Source organism: Muntiacus reevesi, chromosome 2, assembly GCF_963930625.1.
Source record: "Muntiacus reevesi chromosome 2, mMunRee1.1, whole genome shotgun sequence".
Lineage (NCBI taxonomy): Eukaryota > Metazoa > Chordata > Mammalia > Artiodactyla > Cervidae > Muntiacus > Muntiacus reevesi.
The window spans coordinates 236,143,614-236,167,367 of NC_089250.1; the positions used below are offsets into that span (position 1 = coordinate 236,143,614).

The 23,754-nt window shown below is 39.4% G+C and overlaps 1 long non-coding RNA gene across 1 annotated transcript; it reads right to left on the minus strand.

Moving 5' to 3' along the window:
* Positions 1-13,245: 13,245 nt before the first annotated feature.
* Positions 13,246-23,133, minus strand: LOC136160986 (uncharacterized). The gene is made up of 3 exons (XR_010661676.1): positions 22,101-23,133; positions 16,991-17,121; positions 13,246-14,053 (listed from the first exon to the last, which is right to left on the minus strand). It is a non-coding gene; the product is annotated as an uncharacterized lncRNA (long non-coding RNA).
* Positions 23,134-23,754: the final 621 nt, after the last annotated feature.

Here is a 23,754-nt window from a genome sequence, read left to right on the forward strand (position 1 = left end):
TAATAGATTTATATTTATCACTCCTGTTGCATTTATAAGATCATTGAAATTCAAGACTGTATCATTTGTCTTGCACTGTTAGGGAGAGAGCTGCTTCCCACATGTGGCTTTTCCTGATAACCCAAGCTTTCTACTCTTTGAAGCACCAGCACTTGTTAAAACTGAATCTTTTTTTTTTTTTCTTGATAGAAAAATGTCCAAAATGTTACACATGTCTCCCAGGCTTTTAAAACAGACTTCCCTGAAACATAATTTAGCCTTTGTTGAGGGTCATTGTATGGTGTTATGCTAATGCCTGAGAGGCATGATGGTGAAAGGACTCTGAAATCAGACAGGCTGGGTTCACATGAAATTCCAATTCTGCAGTATTGACCACGAAACCCTGGGGCAATTACAGATCTCTAAGTGCGTCCATAGAGGTGGGATAAAACCTGCCATTTCTGAGAGATGCTGAGAGTATAAGTGACCTGCTACACATTCAAAAGTGTTCAGTATATCATACTAAGCATTAAAAAAAATTGTAAAAACTAAATTGTACAATAAAATTTTAAAAGGGAATAAGTAAAATAAAAATGTAATGAAACTGTAATAAACTGAAAAAGCATTGTCATGATACAGAGATAACTTCAAAGGCCTCTTAGAGTAAGCATCATTCATTCCACCTATCCAAAATGGCCCCAGATCTGCTCTGTGATGACCTAGGTGGGTGGGAGGGGGGTCCCAGAGGAGGCGATATATGTCTACATACAGCTGATTCACTGCATTGTACAGCAGAGGCTAATACAACATTGTAAAGCAATGATATTCCAATTTTAAAAACTGGAAAAAAATTAAAATAAGTGCAAAGCTAAAATTAAAAAAGTGACCCCAGGTCATAATGCTTCTTGAGTTCCTTATCTTCTTAGCACAACTTTCTTTTCTTTATTATCACCCAGCAGTTCTCCCTTCTTGTTGTGCCTACCAGTGCATACCTCTGGTAATGTTACCTCTAGTATTTTGCTTCAAACATCCTGTAAGATGGAAAAAAACATATAAATAAGTTGGGGGAAAGTATTTTAAAGTAAGACCAAATGAGTTCTAAAGCATGACTTTAGACAGTTTTTTTTCTGGGGGGGGGGGCGGTTGAGGGTAGATGAAAAACAACTACAACTTTTAATTCATTGTGTTAGTCAGGATGGGCTAGGTTTTGCTGCAGGAACAAAAGACTCCAAAATCTCGGAGGCGATAACACAACACAAGTTTATTCCTCATTCATTTTATGCATCCGCTTGGTTTCAGGGGAGCTCTCCTCAGCATGGCCATTCAGGGACCCAGGTAAGCAGAGGCTCTGTCTCAACACATGCTTCCAGGGTGCTCTTATAGGGGAAGAGGAAGTGGTAAATTGCTCAGGAGGTCTTATAAATTCTGTAAGAAATCACATATGTCTTTATATTTATATTTCATTGGCAAACACAAAAGAACATAGCCATACCTAACTTCTAGAGGGCACATAAATGCAATTCTATCATGGGCTGGCAACCAAGTGGACATTATCTCATGCGTGGCTTTGGTTTTACTTATTTTAGGTAATAATAATCCAAGGTCATGAGTGTTTTACTATGTTCCATGTGCTGAACCAGGTGATTTCCATGTAAGAACTATTAATAGTTTCCCCTGTGAAGAATTAAAACTCAAATGGATAGTTAGGTTGCCTATCCATAGTCATAAGGATAGTAATTACGTGATTAAACTGATGCTCAAACTAGGTGTGTCTGACACCAAACCCCATGTTCTTAACCAACTTTTTCTGCATCTCAAATACATTCCAGATCACTGAGATTAATCAATAACATTGAAATAAGTGACTTACTGTTTCATTGGTGCAATTTATCCACTAAAGAATGGTCAGAACTTGCTTGTTCATTTTGTTTTCTTCATTGCCTTTCCGTCAGAGAGACTGCTTTCAATTTAACAAACATATTCTTTACAATGTGTTTAGCTGTGGAACATGCCATGAGGAACCCCAGGGCAAGGTATAATAAACACCACAGTTCTTGATTTCTGAGATTCTATGAGCTTTTAAGGGAAATATTGAATAAAAGAAAGCAATTGAAAGGGAATAGAAAACATAAGATAGTTACATACAAGTAAGAGAGAGCTAAACAGAATGCAATTATGTGTGATGTGCTACAAACAGCTCTATTTGCTGCTGTCAATACTGGATGATACAAGGAAAGGTCTTCAAGAACTGGCAGGATTTGGACAACAGAGACATGAATCCTAAAATAAGTCAGGTGATGTATGTAAAAAGAGGAGACTGGTCTGATGGAAATGAAAACTGTGCATTGGGAAGTAGAGAGGGAGCTAAGCTGGCTGAAACATAGAGGCATATTTTAAGGGACCGTGAATATCACGGAAAATCCTGAGCATCTCCCAGAGGCAGAGAGGGGGAAAGGCTTGTTTCTAAATGGGTTTTAAACTGTAGAACATTTCAGATAAATTTGACATTTCCTTTACCCCCACCTTAGTCCCTCCTGGTCACCATCATCTCTTGTTTTTCCCAACAGGAAGCTACTGTCTTGTTCTGGTGGGTAGTATTCAAGTTCATAATTTTATATTTTTCTTTTACTTGTGTGCAAATTATGTATTCCATTTCTTTTCTGTCATAACTAACCTTACATTCATGCTAAGTTGCTTCAGTCGTGTCAGACTCCTCATGACCGTATGGACCATAGCTCACCAGTTTCCTCTGTCCATGGGATTCTCCAGGCATGAGCGGAGATTCTCCAGGCACACTAGAGTGGGTTGCCGTGCCCTCCTCCAGGGGATCTTCCTGACCCAGGGATCAAATCTGGGTCCCTTATGTCTCCTACCATGGCAAACAGGTTCTATTATACCTCTAGAGCCACGTGGGAAGCCCCACCCTTACATTCATATTCACACTTAACATCTAGAGTTAATCAGTATCACTTGAAAGAGGGTGAAAGTGTTAGTCGCTCAGTCATGTCCAACTCTTTGCAATCTCATGGATTGACCATGAGCCTACGAGGCTCCTCCATCCATGAAATTCTCCAGGCAAGAATATTGGAGTGGGTAGCCATTCCCTTCTCCAAGGGATCTTCCTGAACCAGGGATCAAATCTGGATCTCTTGCATTGCAGGCAGATTTTTTTTATTGTCTGAGCTTCCATGCATATATGCAAAGTCTCTTCAGTCATGTCTGAATCTTTGTGACACTGTGGACCGTACCTCACCAGGCTACTCTGTCCTTGGGATTCTCCAGGCAAGAATCCTGGAGTCGGCTGCCATGCCCTCCTCCAGGGGATCTTCCCGACCCAGGGATTGACCATATATCTCTTACACCTCCAGCGTTGGCAGGCAGGTTCTTTACCACTGGCGCCACCTGGCAAGCCCACCTGAGCCTCCAGGGAAGCCTGATCAATATCACTGATCTTCTTCTAAATAATATATGCTTTAACTATGATTTGCTCTCCCATGTTCCATGATTCTATTACTTAGAAATTTATTTTCACTTATTTTTAAACAGTCATAAAGTAGCCATTTCATTTTATACTATGAAGTGTTTGTTTAGATACTTATCCATTTAAAAAATATTTCCTGCATCCCACTTCTTCTTTTCAAGGTAATTTACTTCCTGGCCAAAGTAAATATTCCTGTACAACATGCCAAATACTGCTGGCCAAAATAGTCATTTGTATCTGGAATTTACTTTATTCAACTTTCACTCTGGAAAGATAGTTTTTCTGTCAGTAATTTAGATGCATTCTTCCTGTGCATTTGTGACTACATTTATAACACAACAGCTGTGTTCTGCTAGTTATTCTTGCTTTGAATATTATGCCCCCAGTCTAATTGTCATTCATTTCTAGGTAATTTATTTTTTCTCTCTGGTAATTCTTAAGGTTGATACCTTGCAGTTGAACGTCTGTATTTAAGAATGGGTTCGTTTTTAATTATACTGCATAAGAACTGGTGTACTTCTTTAAAGACTCCTGTCTTAGATAATGGAAATTATTGACTACTATTTATTTGCTTCCAACTCTTTCTTTTTTTTTTCCACTTGGAACTCTTAATAGACATAGGTAGGACCTTATCATTTGATCAGTTTTCATATTTTTCATTTATCTTGTATGTTATATTCTGGATAATTTCCTGTAATGTGTCTTCCAATTCACTTCACCTCTCAGCAGCCATCTCTGCCTTACAGTCCAACTGGTCTATTAGCTTTTCATTTCAATTAGTATATTTTTTCCTTTTTGGAATTTCTTTTCCAAGTCTGCTCATTTTCAAATAGTTTTATTCTTGGTTTGTGACTACTATTCCTTTTTCCATATCTTGAAATGATTTTCTTTTTATTTATTTTAATGTCTTTTTTTTTAGGGTCATGGATTTTGGAATAGCTTAACTGGTTGATTCCAGTTTGGGCTTTCTCGTGAGGTTGTAGTTTAAGAAATTTAGGGAATCAACAAGAATTTCATTATCTGTGGCTGGACTTCTGCCTCCGCAATGATCCTCTCACATGGCTGGCCTATCAGGGCTGGCTTTTAGCCTCTATTCCTTTGACCCTTTGAATGCCCTCAGGACAAGGTATAGGGTTTAATGCAAAGTGAGTGATCTGAGAGGGCAAAGCCACAGTGCTTTTATAACCGCCCCTTGAAAGTCACATGATCTCCACCACCTTCCATTTGAGAGAAATGAGTCTTGAAGCCTGGTCCACATTCAAGGGGAGTATAGGAAGACTTGTCAAAGACTGAACTTATTTTAAACCATCAGAGCAGGCAAAGAGATTCAAGCAAAGAATGCTGGTGCCTATGCAAGTCAGGCAGGCTGAGACCCTGTGGGACAAGGGAAATGGGTGAACCCCCAAAACACCCTCTTCAGGAACAAATAAAGGTAAGCCCCCCCCCGCCCCACCATTTTCCAGTCAGTTTTCATTCTAATCCCAAAGACAGGCAATGCCAAAGAATGTTCAAACTGCCACACAATTGCACTCATCTCGCATGCTAGCAAAGTAGTGCTCAAAATTCTCTAAGCCAGGCTTCAACAGTATGTGATCCATGAACTTCCAGATGTTCAAACCCGATTTAGAAAAGGCAGAGGAACCAGAGATTAAATTGGCAACATCCGTTGGATCATTGAAAAAGCAAGAGAATTTCAGAAAAACATCTATTTCTGCTTTATTGATTACGCCAAGGCCTTTGACTGTGTAGATCACAAAAAACTGTGGAAAATTCTTAAAAAGATGAGAATACCAGACCACCTTATCTGCCTTCTGAGAAATCTGTCTGCAGTCAAGAAGCAACAGTTAGAACTGGACATGGAACAACAGGTTGGTTCCAAATCGGGAAAGGAGTACGTCAGGGCTGTATATTGTCACTCTGCTTATTTAACTTATATGCAGAGTACATCATGAGAAACGCTGGGCTGAATGAAGCACAAGCTGGAATCAAGATTGCCAGGAGAAATATCAGTAACCTCAGATATGCAGATGACACCACCCTTATGGCAGAAAGTGAAGGTGAACTAAAGAGCCTCTTGATGAAAGTGAAAGAGGAGAGTGAAGAAGTTGGCTTAAAACTCAATACTCAGAAAATTAAGATCGTGGCATCTGGTCCCATCACTTCATGGCAAATAGATGGGGAAACAGTGGAAACAGTGGCTGACTTTATTTTTCTGGGCTCCAAAATCACTGCAGATAGTGATTGCAGCCATGAAATTAAAAGATGCTTACTCCTTGGAAGAAAAGTTATGACCAACCTAGACAGCGTATTAAAAAGCAGAGACATTATTTTACCAACAAAGGTCCATCTGGTCAAGGCTGTGGTTTTTCCAGTGGTCATGTATGGATGTGAGAGTTGGACTATAAAGCTGAGTGCAGAATAATTGATGCTTTTCAACTGTGGTGTTGGAGAAGACTCTTGAGAGTCCCTTGGACTGCGGGGAGATCAAACCAGTCAACCCTAAAGGAAATCAGTCCTGAATATTCATTGGAAGGACTGATGTTGAAGCTGAAACTCCAATACTTTGGCCACCTTATGCAAAGAACTGACTCATTTGAAAAGACCCTGGTGCTGGGAAAGATTGAAGGCAAAAGGAGAAGGGAATGACATAGGATGAGATGGTTGGATGGCATCACTGACTCGATGGACATGAGTTTGAGCAAGTTCAGGGAGTTGGTGATGGATAGGGAAGCCTGGCATGCTGCAGTTCGTGGGGTTACAAAGAGTCAAACACGACTGAGTGACTGAACTGAACTGAACCCATTTTCCAGGCTTGGAGGAATAGATTTGGCTGATTGCAGGAGTTACAAAGTGACATCTTTGCGAAGCATGTGGACTGGGAGAGGGGTGAAGATTTGAGATATTTTAAGTGCCAATCTGCTACAACCACTAAGAAAGAAAAAAACAGTACCAATTAGATTATGATACTTCATTAATTATCAACTATATCCCCGTTTGGGGAACACAAGTATGAGAGAAAAGTACATCTTAGAATCAGCAAATATAGTAGTTGCACAAAAAATTTCTTATTTTCACCTATACAGTTGTTGCAAAAGCAAACACCTATAACTGTTATCTTCCATCTTATATAGAGGTCATTAAAAATTAAGGGACTTTACCGGTGGTCAAGTGGTTAAGACTCCACCTACCAATACAGGGGGCCTGAGTTCGATCCCTGTGGGGTGTGACCAAAAAAAGTTTTTAATTAAACATAGGCAATCATTAATATGGAGGTTTTGATCATTAACTCTCTCTGCACCTCAGTTTTCACATCTGAAATGTAGATAAGGTACTCCTTTGATTTTCCTACAGATCGAAAAATGAATTCAAAATAACTTCAAAATTAATATGTTATCTATCGAGTTGTGAGGTGCTATGAATAGACAGAAGCAGCTATAAAACTTACAGGCAGCATGAAAGAAAATGATCATTTTCTTCTCGAAAGCTCAGGAAAAAGTGACTAATTCCTCATGCTGCTAGTCAAACTGGAATGATTCCTAAAAGAAATTTCACTGCTTAAAGGCAAAAGAGGGAAAAATGGGAGGTGGTGGTTGGAAGTTGAGGATGGTCCCATACACACAGATCCTTCCCATAAATAAATTAAAGAAAAGCCCAAGTTGGTCATTTTCTAGCTGGTGCAATAATTCCAGGTGCAGGAGAGATGCATATCTCATTGGCTGAGCAAGCATGCCTGGTCATTGTTCACACATGGCTGTTTCCTAATGCTTTCTGCACGGCCAAAACCGAGAACTTGGGGCTGTCAGCCAGAAAAACCCAGGCTGCCACTTGGGGAGCTTGAAAGCTCCCAATATAAAGAAGTGACATACACCTGAGCAGGTCTGATATATATTCCTTTCTGCAGAGGGCAGTGGAATGCATTCCCGGGCCATTCATCATGTTGCTAAAATTAGATCCTGCTTAGAAGGAATGATATATTACTGATTACATAATAAAGATAGCTATATTTCTCATGAGAAACAGAAGGGAGAGATATAGTTAGGCGGAGGGCAAATATATCCTTGATATGAAAAATGGATTCATTAAGTATTTAATCTTTATACCATTCCTGTGAAATAAATGCACACATACATCATACGTGTGTTAAAGTGAGTTGATAATTAATATTGTTACACTTGAGAAAAATCCTAGCTCTCCATCCAGAAGTCATGTCGTGAGTCGGAGAACGCAGGCCGAGGCATGCCCTCTGCTGACCTCTGAATGGGACGGCATGGCTGTGCTCTGAAAGCCAAGGGAATCATCTCAGGTGTGCGTCGAGGGTGGGTCATGGGTTTGCATCAAGATTTCACCTCATTTCGGTGAAGGCCAGTGGGAGTCACAGGCCCCCCAGGTGGCTCAGTGGTAAAGAGTCTGCCTGCCAATGCAGGAGACACAGGTTCTGTCCCTGGGCTGGGAAGATCCCCTGGAGAAGGAAAAGGCAACCCACTCTTTCCTGGAGAATCCCATGGACAGAGGAGCCTAGCAGGCTACAGTTCATAGGGTCACACAGAGTCAGACATGATTTAGCAACAGAGCATGCATGCCCGCAGTGGGAGTCACAGGGGCTCTCCTCAAGTAGCTGGATCTTATGTTTTTAAGAGTCACAGAGAGGCAGCTGTAAAGATCCCATGTACTAAGGGCCTCTGCTAATTGAGTACAGCCTTCGTGCTCTCCTCTTCACAAATAAACCTTCTCCCTCCACATCCCATCTCATTCTATTTCTCTCCTCCAAGAGCCTTGCCAGAAAAGGCAAACCTCACAGTTTCTAAAACTTGGAGCCACAGTGGAGGAATTTCCAGATATCCTGGTGATGATATTCCAACTTAAAACAAACCGGAGCGCATTTGGTTTGAGTTAAACAAACATGCAGATTTGTAGCACCTTGGGTGTCAGAGATCAGTGAAAATCTGAGTGAAATGAAAGAAGAAAATAATTCTAAGAATTAATAGCTTGGAATAGTAGATTGATCTAACTAAACCAAAGAGATAATGTTAGATAAACACTGTCAAGGGTTAAAGCCCATTACTTGTATGCTTATAGTACAGGAAAAGAACATAGGTTTTATAGTCAGATGGACTTGGGTTCTTGTCCTGACTCTGTCAGTTCCTAGTAGGTGATGTTTAAAATTTTTTTTTCTGAAAATTTTTTATTTTATTGACCACATGGAATGGGAGATCTTAGTTCCCTGATCAGGGAATCAAACCCATCCCCCCCACTGCAGTGGTAGTGCAAAGTCCTAACCACTGTACTGACCCCATAGTTAGGTGATTTTTAAACAAGTAATTTAACCTCTTTGGAGCTCTTCTTCCTTATCAATAATATAAAAATAAAAATCCTCTAGCCACACTGTTCTGAAGACTGACTGTACGCACAGCATCCGGGAAGGCGTCTGGTATAGAGCAGGAAATCAGCAAATATTATTTCCCTTCCATTCTCCATCCCCTTGAGTGCATCCACCATAGATGAGCACAGAAAAGTAATGCCAGAAACCTTTTCCCTCTCCTTCTACTTTACCAGGCTGGAGATGAGTAAAAGTTCTAGGGAGTTAACAGGAGCACCTTAATGGGGAAAACCTTTGCAGTAGTCAGGATAGGCTGGGCTCTGCTGCAGTAATAACAACCCCCAATGCTCTGTGGCTTAACATAGTGAAGATTGATGTCTCTTTCATGGTGTCTGTCCACTGTGGGTCAGCAGGTGGCTGTGCTTAATTTAGTCACCCAGGGACTCAAAGATTCTACCATTTTTCGATGCCACCATCCCAACACAAGGTTGACAATTCATCATCAGAGGAAAAGAGAACAATAACATCAAAAATACAGTGGTGGCTCTTCATGACTTCCACAAGGAAGTGATGTATGACCCTTCCTCTCAGGTCTCAAAGGGGCAGGGAGGTACAATCTGCCTGAGTGCATGCATTAAGGAGAGGAGATTCAGAGGGTTGAGGCCACTACACCAGAAACAAAAAGATGAACTGAGCATGCTTCATACAACCAAGTCCACAGAGGCTCCCAAGAACCCCACTGTAGTTGCTGAAGACCTGACTACCCCATTCCTTTCCTGGGAGGAGGCAGCTTTGCATGGCAGGCCCCCCAGTCTTTGCCAAGATCTCATCTGAGCCCATTCTGTCCCCTGGTTCCTGCTTGTGAGCAGCACTCTGAAGTTGCCATGTTAACTTGTCTAAATAATTCATACACCTTTCTCAACTCACACCCGAGTTGCCAAACTTTTGGATGCTTCATGGCAACATGATCACAATTGTCATTTTGTCACCTTATTTTCACCTCAGATTGAATCAAACTCCCCGTAGAGCTGATGTTCACACAGTTTTTGCTTCTTTCCTAGAAATGCTCAATCAATATCTCCCTTATTTGCTTTCCATCTGTGGTTGGCTGACTTCATTAATGGCCTGCATTTTTCACCCCTCCCTGTGTCCCGGCCCCTTGCACATGGCTTTACACAGCCTCCTGCTCAGAGAGAGGGGTTTATTTCTCCAAGAATTCGAAGGCCATGTTGAGGGGCCATGTTCAAGGAGATTGCCCTGTTGGGGGATTTGGCAGCAGCTGAGTTTGCCAGGCTAGAATGAATCGGGAGGGAGCCTCCACTGTGGTTCTGGGTAGTTCATCTCTTTGAAGCCAGACCCCAGCTGGCAGCTTGGACGTGGGGTATAAGGCCACCATGAATCGGAAGTCAGCAGTAGCTAAGCAAAGAGTAGCCAGAAACAGAGGAGTTGGCGGAGGTTTGGGCTGAGGGTCCAGGGGAACAGCTAGAGACCAAATAGGAAATCAAAAAAGGGGAATTCCCTGGTGGTCCAGTGGTTAGGACTCTGTGCTTTCATTGCGGAGGGCCCAGGTTTAACCCCTGGTGGGGGAACCAAGATCTAAGACTCCAAAAGCCCCACAGCTTTAAAAAAAAAGGAAATCGAAACAGGGAAAAGAGTGGAGAGCCCTGATGGCACCACCAGGCTCACTGGACATTGTTGAAGACAGCAAGACCCGTTTCAGAAACTGCCCACAGGTAAGAGGGGGATCCTAAGTTCTTTCCAGGTTTGGTCAGAGCTGGATGAGAATCAAGCGCCTCTACCTGGCAGGCGTGGGAGAGGCAGGGCTGACAACGGCTACCCTGGTCACTCACTTTTCTCAAGAATGGAATATAGCAGCCTGCTAATCTGGGGCTCTCATTCCTGGTTACAGATCAGATCGCCTGGCACAGTTTAAAAAACACTAGTGATTGATGTGGTGTGGTAAAAAAAAAAACACTAGTGCCCGGGACTTCCCTGGCAGTCCAGTGGTTAAAATCTGTGTTCCAAAGCAGGGGGTGCAGGTTTGATCCCTGGTCAGGGAGCTGAGATTTCACATGCCCCGGGTCAAAAAAACAAAACATAAAGTAGAAGCGTTATTATAACAAATTCAATAAAGACTTAAAAAAAAATCACTAGTGCCTGGGCTTACCCTCCAAGGTCTGATTTTTTACTGGTCCTGGTTGGTAGACTAGATCATTGTTAATAACATACAGCCAGGGTCAAGAACCGCTTACCCAGTCTTGTCTGTCCCCCAACCCTCCCTCCCAGGGCAGACCTCCACACTTGTCTTTCTAAACCACAGTTTAGTTAGGCACCCTACCTGCAATTCTTAAAAAAAAAAATTAATATTCACACACACACATATACAAGGATGAGAAAAACTTTTTGAGAGTAAAATTTTAATCTTCTGATAATGCACTGAAGTTATTTAGATTTAGAACCTGTAAGGTAACCAAATACAGACATTTTTCCCTAGCAATATATTTGTATGCCCTCCAAAGTGATGATCTGACTCTAAAAAGATAAGCAATGTGTTGTAAGCCTTCAGAGTACTTCATATTAAAGAGATTCCTTAGCAACTTAAAAAATGACAAAATATTAACTTATCAACAACTATTATATACATTTATTCTTATCAAACAGTGGAATTCTAGGGGTTTAAAATTATTTATTTATTTATTTTCGGCTGTGCTGGGTCTTCATTGCTGCTCACGGGCTTTCTCTAGTTGTGGCGAGTGGGGCTATTCTTCATTGTGTGTGTAGGCTTCTCAGTGCAGTGGCTTCTCTTGTTGCCGAGCATGGGCTGTAGGGCGTGAGGGCTTCAGTAGCTGCAACTCCCAGGCTCTAGAGCACCGGGTCAGTAGTTGTGGTGCTCAGGCTTCATTTCTCCGCAGCATGTGGCATCTTCCTGGACCAGCAATCGAACCCATGTTCCCCTGCATGGGCAGGAAGATTCTTAACCATTCTTGGATTACCAGGGAAGTCCAATTCTAGGGTTTTTCCTAAAGAATCTTACATGCTAAAAGAGAAAATAAAAGAGAATGCCAGGATACACTGATGGGGGAGTTTCTTTGGGACCTGGGGTCAAGGCAGGGCCTCTTGGAGAAGGTGCCATTTGATCTCAGGCCCACGTGAAGAGAAGGTAGTAGTTATGGGACCATCTGGGGAAGAAGGCTTTCCAGCAGAGGGAATCATCAGCGAGAAAAGTCTGCAGAGGTTTCTGCCTTGGTGATCAGTGAAGAAAGGCCATAGTGCAGCCTCTTCAGATGACAAACAGCAGCTTATCATCCCAAATATGGAGCGCCCCAACCAGCTGAAGGGCAGAAAACAAACTCCACAAAATAAATGAGGAATAGGAGCCAAATACAGTTTCAAAGCACCATGAATAAGCACAGCTGGTGTTACAGGCAGTGTGCTGGGGACGATATTATGCGCTTTTGCATAACATTTATCAAGAACAGAGAATGGCATGGCCCTGCTCAGTTTTCCCTAGGAGTGATACAAAATAATCTTTTATTAATCTTATTTTAAATTTGTTACCATTGTACATGATCTCAGAAGACCAAGTGGAGAACATTTGAAATAAATCAAAGGAATAAATGAATATGAAAGAAAAGACAATTATATGCCGCAATAAAAATTTCTGCCCATTCTGTTACACTGCAAAGCATTTTGTAAATGTAAATATTGTACATAAATGTTAAATAAATCTATTAATATGAACTTCCTCTGGGTTTTTAAAAATAAGAATCTTGGTAGGCAAAGAGTTAGCATTTCATATTGAAAAGTTCCCTCAGGCCCACATTTTCCAGCTTCTAACAGTTACCACAAGGAAGCCATTATCCCAGTAGAGACAATAAGAGTGATGCTCAAAAGCCTTGAGTTGGGGGCAGACAGACCCAGGCTCAAATTCCTACATTGCCATTTAATAATTGCGTGACCTTGAACAAAGTAAGGTATCTCTCCAAGCCCTTATACAGAAATGTGTAAAATGTAATGATTCTTCTTACTGAAAATTGTTATTGTTGGAACAAAAGGAGGTTCTGTTGAGAACAGGGCGCAGTGGCCATGGCATCTTCAGGTTCACCATTCCCATCATCATCTCCTCAGAGGGTATGGGTGTGTGCAGGCAGCTCATACTCACACACTTAGAACAACACAAGACAGGCTCAGGATAGAAGAAAACTGTGGCGTGACTGCTCCCCTCCCTTTGGGAGACTTGTAATGGACAACCAGCCCGCTGTAGCTTTATCCACCCATCCTCTCTGACAGTTAAGAATGTATATTATCTAGGGTGAAACAGATCACCAGCCCAGGCTGGATGCCTGAGACAAGTGCTCGGGCCTGGTGCACTGGGAAGACCCAGAGGAGTCGGGTGGAGAGGGAGGTGGGAGGGGGGATGAGGAGTCGGGTGGAGAGGGAGGTGGGAGGGGGGATCGGGACAGGGAATACATGTAACTCCATGGCTGATTCATGTCAATGTATGACAAAAACCACTACAATATTGTAAAGTAATTAGCCTCCAACTAATAAAAATAAATGGGAAAAAAAAAAAAGAATCCAGGACTGATGAGCTCAGTTTGTTGCCAACTGGTTGCCTGTGCATCTAGCCTAACCGGTTTGACTTCTCCTTCTTGATTAAGGAATTTGATGATAATCTTAAGAAGGGTTTCTGGAGAGAATCTTTCCTGCAACAAACTGTCACCCGGAAACTCATAAAGGATACCACCCATCCATACAAACAGAAATTCAACTCTGGGGCAATTAGTTACTTTGGAGGACTACAGAGATTAATGTTATTCATGATGGAGAAAGATATTCCACTTTAGGCCTACTTCGTATGCTGCCAGCAGGGGTATGAACATATTTTTTCCCTTTCCCATTCAAAACAAAGACAATGAGTGCATTAATTAGAAGCTATAGGATTTATTCTAGGTGACAACTCAGAATATAAATTGAGAGAGGGAAAGGGAAAAGACTATAACCAGGAGTCATCCATCACTACCTCATCTGTTGGTGAGGTTACACTCCCAGGATTCCAGCTGTCTGTCCTGAGTTTACTCTGCTTCACAGCTTTGGACCCTCTGTAGAGTGACTGATCAAAATGACCATGCCCTTGTGCTTCACCAGAATAGCCATGGCCTCCTCTGGACAACCAGTGGTCCTTGCAGACTCAAGAGTCTTTTAACCAAAGGGTGGACTGTTTCCTTACTGACATCATTAAACACTAGGTGTATCCGGATGACAAATTTTGTTCTCTGTAGGACAAAAAAGACACAGAAGGTGAGCTATTCTTCCATGTGTGCATGCTCAGTCTCTCAGCCGTGTCTGACTCTGTCACCCCATGGCCCGTAGCCTGCCAGGCTTCTCTGTCTATGGGATTCTCTAGGCAAGAATACTGGGGTGGATTGCCATTTCCTCCTCCAGGGGATCTTCGAGACCTAGGGAGTGAACTCATATCTCCTGCGTCCCTATATTGCAGGCAGATTCTTATTACTAAATGACCTTATGAACACAAATCTTTAAAGGTCTAGCAGGGGTACGTGTTGGTGATTTAGTTGCTCTGTCGTGTTCAACTCTTGCAACCCCCATTGACTGTAGTTCACCAGGCTCCTCTGCTCATAGGATTTTAGACAAGAATACTGGAGTGGGTTGCCATTTCCTTCTCCAGGGGATCTTCCCAAACCAGAGATTGAACCCAGGTCTCCTGCATTGCAGCAGATTCTTTACCGACTAAACCAGGGAACACAGGTGCAAGTACACTTAATATTCAAAATACTACATGAGTTATGTAGAATAAACAAGCTGTTTAGTTTCATGGAAAAAAAAAATTAATGACCCCTGAGTGAGAACTCAGGTTTAAATCTGAGGTTGATTACTGAGCAGCTGTGTGACCTTGGACGTGGTCATTTCATTTTTCAGAATATATTTACTCATCTATAAAATGGGAATGATAATATTTATTTCAGGTTCCTCACAGCACTGTGGTGGAAATTAAACAGACAGTGTATGTGAAAGCACTTTGAAAACTGCCAGAGGAGCTGCCGTGTAAATGGTATCATTATTACCAATTTCTAGAAATTATTGAACACCATATCCTTAGACCATATCGGCAAGTAGACACCTGACAAATGAGAACTCATTACTGTGTCATATCCCATTGTCTCTGGCTGTTTTCATCCTCAGCTGATAGGGTGGGCCTGTGGGCCCTGTTAGCATAAATCCTTGGTAGAGGGCATTTCTCTAAAGGTAGAAAGAATTTCTAGATCCTGTCCCACTGCACCTCTGCGTCCTTCCACATACTCATATTACCAAACATACATCACTCAAAATTCCTAAAGCAAGACAAGAGAAACACGGAAAGTATATAAGCTCCTCTGTTTTAGATTTTCCCACTGTTGTCAATACTCTTTACAGATCCAAATGGCCACAGCCTCAACTCCTAAAATCCTTATAGAATAATAAGTTTATTTACCGTGTGTTGAGCGCTTAACTGTAATGCATCACAGTGCAGAGTATCTTTTTTAATCCTCACAACAAGCATATGGAATACTGTTACTGCTCCCAGTTGAAAGATTGGGAAGTTGAGACTTGAAGAGGTTAAGCAACCTTCCTGAGGGTCACATGCTAGCTCCTAAGTGGCAGAGATAGGACTAGACTCTAGTCTGCTTGGCTTCAAAGTACATGGTCTGACTGCTACATTATCAAGTTTCTCTTAAAACACTGTTCTGTTGTTACTGTTAGTTTTGTGTAGAACCTACCACTGGGAGAAGTGGTTATTGAGCACTTAGACTTCTTCACCATCAAACTAGAGACTGTCAAATGATTCATTTTTTCACCTAACAAATATTTCCAACCAACAAATACCTAATGTCTGCTAGGTATTGCACTGGGGAGGGAGTGGTCTGACACTGTGAATGAATCCTGTCCCTTAATCCTAAAAGAGATTTGGTGTCAGGATAATAGATCAATGACAGCTTTTTCTCTAAGGTGTGTTGACATGTATTGCATTAGGAAAATCCCTTCAAATTATAATATAAACTCATGAGGATTTTCTTCATCATCTATAAAAAGAGTCACCCTAGGATTTCTTTAATTTCATGCATTCAATCCATGAAACAATAAAAATTTGCTAGATTTTTATTGGGAGGCAGTTACTCTGCTAGCCAACCTAAAGACAATATTACATCAATGAACCCTTTGTTTACTCACTGCCATTCCAGAAATAACAGAGATCACCTAATGTTAACACATGTTCATTCTTAGTTATGTAACTTGACAAGGAAAGGAGGTAGTTGAGATAAAAGTATATATATCTATAAAGCTTTATATATATATATACATATATACACACACACATATACATATATATATATATATATATATATATATATATATATATCCATATATCACTATGACCAAGAATTTGAGACTCTTCCCACTTTAAACTTTCACAAAGATGTTTTGAGCTTATAAACAATTCTCTTAATTTGCTCTGTGAGGGCTTCCCTGGTTGTCCAGTGATTAAGAATCCACCTTCCAATGCAGGGGACATGGGTTCGATCCCTAGTCAGGGAAATAAGATCCCACATGCTGTGGGGTATCTAAGCCTCATGCCACAGCTACTGAGCCCACACACACTGCAACATGTGTGTAGCAACAAGAGAACCACACGTGCTGCAACAAAGGTTCCCTGTGCTGCAACTAAGACCAATGCAGCCAAATAAATAAATGATTTTTTAAAATTTGCTCTGTGGAAGAAATATTTATGAACAGTACAATAGCTAAAATTAGGCTGCAAAAAAAAAAAAAAAAAAAAAGGTAAGGGAAGAGATGAAAGGCAGCACAGGTAAGCCAGAAGCTAAGTAAACTCTTAAATAACCATCAGGGTTTTTAATGAGTTTTTCATGGTTTCTGAGCACCCAGATCAAATCAAGCTTTCATTTTTCTGAATGATGGTTCCACTTTGTACATTAAGCTTATTTTCAGATTTGTGGGGGCCTTCTCTTGGAGAGATGTAAACTCCCTGAAGGAAATGGCCTGGCTGTATTTCTTCATACCGTTATACAGTGAGCAGAACAATTCTGGGCACATAACAGGCACTGAATATGTACTTGCTGATTAATAGATTAAGATTCTTGGAAAGTTAACAGTAATACATGAAGGATTGCAGAGAACAAAAACGGAGATAGTACCTAAAAGCCACCATCTTCCCATCTGTTGGAAGCAGTTAGAATATAGTGGTTAAGAAACCAAGTTCTGTCATTTTCTATTTATGAATTTTAGGGAAAATTACTTAATCTTCTGTGCCTCAGTTTATCTTCACCTGTAAAAATGAAAAGAAAAAAAAAACAGCTTGTCTATATTATAAACATGTTATGAGAATAAAATTTCGTTAATAGCATTTATAACACTAGCATATGGTAAATGTTAAATAGATGTTAGCTCTCATTATTTGTGATTCTTTTCTCTTATTTTTGAGACTGCAAAAGTGATTTAAAATGAGAAAGATGATATAACAGATTGACTTACTTCAAAGATAATAGGAAATTTAGTTCCTTACCACCACCAAGTTTAACTTAAATAATGAAATTCACAGTTGACTTCAGGTAAAGAATGGCAGACTGCCCATGTGCATCTACTTTCACTCCCTCCCAAGACCACTAAAATGGCAGAAAACAGTCTTATTTATTGGGCTGGATTGGGTCTTAGTTGCCACATGTGGGCTTAGTTGCTCCAAGGCATGTGGGATCTTAGTTCCACCACCAGGGCTTGAACCCAAGTCCTCTGCATTGCAAGGTGGATTCTTAACCACTGGACCACTAGAGAAGTCCCAGAAAACAACCTTTTAAAGGGATAAACCCATAGGGATTTGGAGAATAAGAGAGGATATAACAGCAATAAAGTTTCTTCAGTCAAACCCTCACATGTATGGAAACTGGGTTTATACCAGTTCTGACATGGATTGCAGAACAGTGCGGAAGGATAGAGAGTGGTTGGAAAAACACAATAGAGCATCCAAGAGATGTGAAACAACAACAAAAGATCTAACTTATGTGTAATTGGCATCCCAGGAAGAAAAAATAAGGAGAAATAATACTCAAGAATATTCCAAAATGAATAACAGATACCAAACAACTCAAAGAACACCTAGCAGAATTAATACTCCCCTCCCCAAGATATGCCCACACCATATGCGTATTACGTAGAAACTACTGAAAACCAGAGACAAAGGAAGTTATGAAGGCAGCCAGTGGAAAAAAGACACACAGCATATAGAGGAATGAAAATTAAAGAGTTAGAGTAGACTTCTCCAGAAACTATGCAAGGGATGAGGTCTCTGTAGCTGAACAACAGCAAAAACCTGTCAAGTCAGAATCCTATACCCAGCAAAGATGTCTTTCAAAAAGGAACAGGAAATAAAGACTTTTCTGAACCAAAACCATAAAACAAATATGAGCAAATTCATTGCCAGTAGATCAATGTTATAAGTAATGTTAAAGAGTGCTTTAGACAGAAGCATATAATAGCAGACAGAAATTTGAATCCTCGCAAAGAAATTAAGAGCCCTGGAAATGGAATAACTAAAGGTAAACAAAGTCCAAATTTAATTTTTTGTTGCTTTTAGTTGCTCTGAAAGATAACTACCTAAAGCATAAAGAGTAATATTGTGTATTTATAGCATATGTAAGAGTAAATATGTGGCAAAAACAGAACAAGAGATGAGAGAAGAAATTGGGGGTATATTGTCCTTATCATTTCAGTTCAGTTCAGTCACTCACTCATGTCCAACTCTTTGCGACCCCATGAATCGCAGCACGCCAGGCCTCCCTGTCCATCACCAACTCCCGGAGTTTACTCAAACTCATGTCCATCGAGTCGGTGATGCCATCCAGCAATCTCATCCTCTGTCGTCCCCTTTCCTCCTGCCCCCAATCCCTCCCAGCATCAGGGTCTTTTCCAGTGAGTCAACTCTTCTCATGAGGTGGCCAAAGTATTGGAGTTTCAGCTTCAGCATCAGTCCTTCCAATGAACACTCTTATAGCAGACATGAAATGGGATATAATGTGAAACTAGACTGATTAGATAAGATGTACATGGTAAACCCTAAAGCATTCAATTTTTTAAAAAGAATTGTACATGTTAATTCAATAATGTAAATAACATTGAATCATAGAAAATGCTCAGTTAATTAAAAAGGAGGCAAAATGAAAGGAAACAAAAGTCAAAATGGAACAAATAGGAAACAGCTGGTTAGATGGTAGATTTTAATTCAACCATATTGATAATCACATTAAATGTAAGCTACACTAAATCAAAGATAGATTGTTGTATTAGATAAAAAGCAAGAGTCAACTATATGCTGGTTACAAGAATACCACTTTAAATATAAAGACATAAATAGATTAAAGAATGAAAAAAGATATTCCATGCAGACACTACTCAAAAGAAAGCTGAAGTAGCTTTATTAATATCAAAACAAGATTGGACAAGAAATATTACCAGTGATAGAGAGGCTTATTACTTGATGAAAAAGGATTCAATTCTCCAAGAAGACAGAAACATTAATGACTTTACGCCTATAATTTCAACAACTTAGAACAAGTGGACAAATCCCTCAAAAAGAACATCTTACCAAAATTAGCACAAGAAGAAATAGAAAAATTCAAAGAGCTTTATATCCATTTTCAAAATTGAATTCATAATTAAAAACCTTTCAACAGAGAAAGCCTCAGGTCCAGATGGCTTTACTCACAAATTCTATCAAAGGTTTAAGGACAAAACTAATACCAGTGTTATATAAACTCTTTGAGAAAATAGAAGGAAATGCTTTTCAAGTAGTTTAATGAGGCCAACATAACCCTGTTATTAAAACCTGACAAAGACATTACAAGAAAAGAAAATTATAGACCAATATCTTACATGAATAAATATACAAAGTCCTCAATAAAATGTTAACAAATCAAATTCAATGTTATATGAAAAGAACAAATGTTATTAATAAATGGAGCTTATGCCGGGATTAAAGGTTGGTTTTACATTATGAAATCAATAGTTGTAATTCATCACATTAACAGAATCAAAGAGAAGAAAAATCTCAATTGATGCAAAAACATTTTTGACAAAATGGCATACTCATTCATGAAAAGAAACTCAGAACTCTAGGAAAAGAAAGGAATTTCATCAACTTGATAATGGGCATATACGAAGAAACAACAGTTAATGTCATACTTTGTGGTGAAATAGTGAATGCTTCTTAGTTCAGGAACAAGATACTCAATGTCTCCACATCTATTCAACAATATACTGGAATCCCTATCTAGCACAACAATATAAGAAAAAAATAAAAGTATAAAAATTAAAAAGAAGCAAAAGTCTTTTCTTTTGCAGTTGACATGATTGTATATAGAAAACACTCTAAGGAATCTACCCCCCCCCAAAAAAAAAACAACTAGAACTGAAAAGTGAATTTAGTCATAAGAATTAAGGTCAATATACAAAATTTATATTTCAAAAGTTACCAGCAAAAAAAAAAAAAAAAAAAAGTTACCAGCAAATTATTAGAAAATGAAATTAAAAAGCAATTCATTTACATTTGTAGGAAAGGCATAAAATACTCAAAGAAAATATAGATAAGACTTATATTCTTAAAACTGCTACATACTGTAGAAAGTTATTAAATAAAAAGTTAAATCATATAACATGTTTAAAGATGGGAAAAATCAATACTGCTAAAGTTTCAGTTCATCCCTAATTGATCTATAAATTCAGTGCAGTCCCAATCAAAATTCCATGAGGCTTTTAGTAGAAATTAACAAGTTGATTATATATGTACATGAAAATGCAAAAGCTAAAAAAATAGTAAAAATAACCTGAGAAAGAAAAACAAATTTTGAAAACTTGCACTTTTAAATTGTGCTGAAAACTACAATAATTAAGATGCTGTTACTTACATAAGGAAGATAAAAAAGTCAGTGAAGCAGAATAAAGTCCTGAAATACACACACACACACACACACACACACACACACACACACACCCATGTGGAAAGGAAAGTTTTTGCAACAAATGATGCTAGAACAATTGTATACTCATATTTAAAACAAAAAGAACCTCGACCTCTACATCACACCATACACAAAAATTATATTTAGATAGGAAAGGAATCCTTCATGTAAAATCTGAAACTAGAAAGCTTCAATATTTTCTAAAAGAAAACATAGAAGAGTATTTGCATCATCTCATGGTTGGCAAAGAGCTCTTTGATAAGATAGAAAAAGCACAAATCATAAGCACAAATCATAAGCACAAATCAAAAGCACAAATCATTAAAAAAATCATAAGATGGATATAACCAAAATTTAAAATTTCTCATCAAGTAATACCACTGAGAATATGAAAAGATAAAATACAGACTGGGAGAGAGATTTGTAAAGTCAATTTCTGACAAAGAGCTTGTTGTCTAGAATGCATAAAACTTCCACAAATCAATAATAAAAACATCCCCAAAGTGGAAACAAATGAGCATCAATAAAGAAAATAGATAAACAAACAGCAATATTTTTATACAATGGAACACTACTTTCTAGTTAAAAAGAATTTCTGCATGAATCTCAAACATATCATTTTGAGCAAAAGAAGTCAGGAACAAAAGAGTACATGATATATAATGCCTTACAGAAAGTTCCAGAGCAGGTAGATCTAATCTACAGTGAAAGAAATAAGAAAGGCGATTGCTTTACAGAAGGGGACTGATTGCAAGGATCTAGAAGGAACTTTTGGCGGTATTGCAAATGTTCTGCAGTTTGATGTACAGTTATGTCAGTATATTCTTTCATTAAAATATATATGGTGATGGACAGGGAGGCCTGGCAGCTGCAGTCCATGGGTCGCAAAGAGTTGGACACGAATGAGTGACTGAACTGAACTGAAAATGTATTGAATGGTACATTGAAAATCTGTGCATTCATTGTATATAAATTGTACCTTGATTTTAAAAAAGTAATTAAAGAAAATCCACCTTCATGGTAAAGGCTTAAGCAAGTCACAGCAATGATTTCATTTATGTAACATCCCAACACTGGTAAAGCTAAACAACCTATTTCTCCCTGTGACATTATTTTCTAAATAATCTGCTATAAGAATTGAAAGTGGTTGTCCCTGGTGGGTAGGGTGGGAGGCTGGGGAGAAGGCTTAATTTTTTAATTTTTTAATCACAAAACCTGGAACTACTTGACCCTTCAAAAATCTGTGCATATATAACTTCAGTAAAAATAGAGAACAACAATAACCAAAAAATCATACCCATTTGCAAGTTGGTGATATTAGCTTCCATAGAGACTTACTGACATTGGTTTTCAAGAGGAAATTGTTTCTGATGGGTGAATCTGGCAGAACTTCAGGCTGTTAAGACCAGGAGACTTGAGTCAGTCCATTTGCTGTTGGTGTTCATGAGGGCCACCTTGTTACCAGTCAAGCAGAAAAGACAGCAGGGAACTCAACACATCCAGGGTGACAATACACTGGAAAGGGGGGCATTAAATTAGAGGAAGTGAGCAGAACTGTGACAGAAGCCCGGTCTGTACTCCCTAATTACAGAGCCTCACTTTCACCAAACTGACACCAATGTTAAGTCAAATTAAATGCTGTCTAATTAACCAGCATACACAAGAATTCAAGCCCAGTGACTAGGTAGAATTCAGCCCCATAAAGGAAACATGAGTACTTGTAAATTCTCAGTCACTTCCCCCACCCCACCCCCATCTGCCATCTCCACCAACTGCTACAAGATTTGTCCATTTTGTTTTCACGCATCTCCACTTTTCAGGGCTCTGCTTGTAATATTTACAGAAAAAGGCAGTGCTGGTAAACAGTTTCACACAATGAGGTGTGAGAGTTGATAGGGTCCTATTCAAGCTCTGAACTCTCCTGATGAGCTGCCAAAAGTTGTTATGAATGGCCCGGCTGACAGGGTGATGACTGATAAAGGAAAAAACAAACAGCTCTGGTAATTCATGAAAACACACAGCGCTGAGACAACTCAAAGTGGCGAGTGACAGTTAAGATAATGGAATTTTGGAAGCTTTTCTTAAAGGGATCCTCAGTATACAATTATTCTGTTAATAGATTCTTCCTTAATGTAGCTGGATCTTCAACTTTTTTTCTGCTGAAAAATATTTATGATGATCGCTGGCAGAGAGGTGCTGGCCTAGGCTTTTATACTATGATCAGTTTTTCATATAATTTCCTCTTTCAAGAGCAGGATGAATTTTAGCTGAAGCCTGTGCCTGCCATTTAAAGAAATAAAATATCCTATTTCCATTTCTATTACGAGAAACATTTCAAAGCATTCTTCCCTCATTTCTTTCATTTATAAACCATTTGCCACAAACCTTTGATTAGAAAATAAATATTGGTTTACACACTCAACTGCTAATATTTTAAAAGACAACAATTTAAATGTGGTTGAAGTCAATTTCCAATTCACATAGCCTATTTGGGGTTCATTTCCTTAAATCAGGCGTGACCAAGCAAGAAAGTATCAATTTGTCACTGTTTTGCCTTTGTGCCCAATGTTTTTTCATGAAGTGCATTGTGGTTTCTGTAACAATGGCCTATTTCTCAATTAATGTTTTAGAAAGCAAGAATATAAAGATATATATAAAGCATGTGCATATGTACATAGAATACTACAATGAGTAAGGGGAATGTGTTCACAAAAGTATTTTAGAGCCCAGCTACTGAGAGGTTTGGGAACAAGCAGCTTGTTAAAAATGCAGAATCTCAGTCCTGCCCAAACCACTGTCCTCCTGCCCCAACAGAACCACATAATTTGCATTTAAACAAGATGCCCAAGTGATCCATATGCACATAAAGTTTTGAAGATCTCTAATTTAGATGATTGAGTTTTTTACCTTAATGGTTGAGCTTCCCTGATAGCTCAGTTGGTAAAAAATCT